General features: G+C 52.9%; 1 protein-coding gene across 1 annotated transcript in view; it reads left to right on the forward strand.

Annotated features, from left to right (window-relative positions):
• Positions 1-1,902, forward strand: part of CCR9 (C-C motif chemokine receptor 9) — a 10,315-nt gene that overhangs the window by 1,119 nt on the left and 7,294 nt on the right. The window lies entirely within an intron of this gene.

A 1,902-nucleotide genomic window follows, 5' to 3' on the forward strand; every position in this document is an offset into this window, starting at 1 on the left:
GGCGAGAGGTTCCGACGGGACCTGGTGAAGACCCTGAGGCACCTGGGCTGTGTGAGCCAGGCCCAGTGGGTGTCGTTCACGAGGAGACAGGGCAGTACTCTGAGCCCCTGTCTTCTGGGATTACCCTCCCGGGCCTCGGAGCCTGGAGCCTGGAGCCCAGGCTGGGACGTGCCAGGTTCAGCCAACCAGGGCTTTCCCGACTTCTTCACTGAGGGTTCTTACAGGCCATGGCCAAGGCTGGAAGGGAACCCCTGAAGCAGGAAATTAGGGGCGAAGGGGGCCTGGGGAACAGTCTCTTGTACAGATGAGGGATTTTCCCCAGCATGGCAGAATCGTGGGCCTCTCTGACTACCAGGCCTGAAGAGCCATCGCCTGGACTCCCTGGGGTCTTTCTCTTTGCGGGAGGACCCTCCCTGGCTCACATTCTAGAAATGGAGCCAGGAGTCCGTTCCAAGTGGGGGTCCACACTGCCTCCAAGGGCCTTCCTGCTACTTGCTGCCTGCCAGGGACTCATCCCCTTAGTTCTTGGGGGGAGCTTCCTGATAGCTACTGCCCACTCAGGGTCCCCTGATATCTTGAGAAGCAATCCACAAAGACACCCAGTCCCCTGTTGAGAGAAGGTTGAGAAATCTTAAAACAAAATCAGATTCGGAGAGACCTCCTGGGCTTTATTATGCTAATATGCATCTAAAATCAAGTGACCTGGGCTATCAGGGCCTTTGAGCATTGGGAATCTCGAAGGAGATCTCGCATGCAGAGTCACATCTCTTCAACCAGTGGCATTCCCCCCCAAACACGGCCTCAGCTTCCAGAAAAAACAAACCAACAAACCCACGGCCATGCAGCTTGTGCTGACTCCTAGTGACCCTGTAGAACCGGGCCTTGCGTTCCTGACACTGGAACTCTGCAGGAGTAGGGAGCCCTTGCTTCGCAATGACTGGTGGTTTCAAACTACAGACCTTGAAGTTAGTAGACCAATGCATAATCATGATGCCATCCGAGCTTCTGATCTACTAGGACCGATGACAATGAGCCTGTATGTAGACAGGGAGAGAAGTATCTGGGTGGCATGAACAGTTAGGCGCTCGAATACAAACCGAAAGATTGGAAGTTCAAATTCCCCTCCGGGTGTGTAGAAAGCCAGGCCTGATGAATTGCACACCGGGCATGACCAGGCATCAGAATCGACTTTGTGGTGATTAATAACAGCCCAATATAGACAGAACACAGCCGGCAGGAGGCTCGGAGAACAGCTTACCAGCTCAATAGGATATTTAATATTTAGAGTGACTATTTGGTAGAACTAAGTTTTTAGAACAAAATCAAACCCTATTGTGGATTTGGGGTTCATTGCTGTCCAAATAAACACAGATTCAATTTACAGCTGTTGTGTATGCCAGGGCAGAACAAGGGCAGAGGTGGGATTTGCAAGGGGCTGTCCTTCAGAGGCTGGTGTTGTTGTGGATCAGGCATTTTGGAGCTGTTAGCAGCAACGTCAGTGGTTTCAAGCCACCAGCCGCTCTGCGGGAGAAAGTCAAGGCGCTGTGTTCCCGTAAAGATCCACCGCCTTGGGAGCCCTGCGACTTGAAATAGAGTTGGTGGCAGTGGGTTTGGGTTTGGGTTTTGTTCCCTGGAGCCATGGGAAGGGAGGGGGCTTCATGGCCTGTGGTAGGTTCTGGGAGCCCTGGGGGTTGTGTCCTGGGAGGAGTGGTGGTGGAGAAGCAGATGTGTTTGTGGGTCTGTGGGCGAGGCTTTGGTCAAAGACAGGTGCAGGGTTGAGCATACCTCCATCCCTGCATCAAGATCATCTCTGACTCTTTATCTCCTCCACCCTTAGTGTGTGTGTGTGTGTGTGTGTGTGTGTTTCTGGAAACTGTAAGGGGTGTGTGTGTGTGTGTGTGT

Source organism: Echinops telfairi, unplaced genomic scaffold (genome assembly GCF_000313985.2).
Source record: "Echinops telfairi isolate 266 unplaced genomic scaffold, ASM31398v2 ScPeMD7_7420;HRSCAF=8458, whole genome shotgun sequence".
NCBI lineage: Eukaryota > Metazoa > Chordata > Mammalia > Afrosoricida > Tenrecidae > Echinops > Echinops telfairi.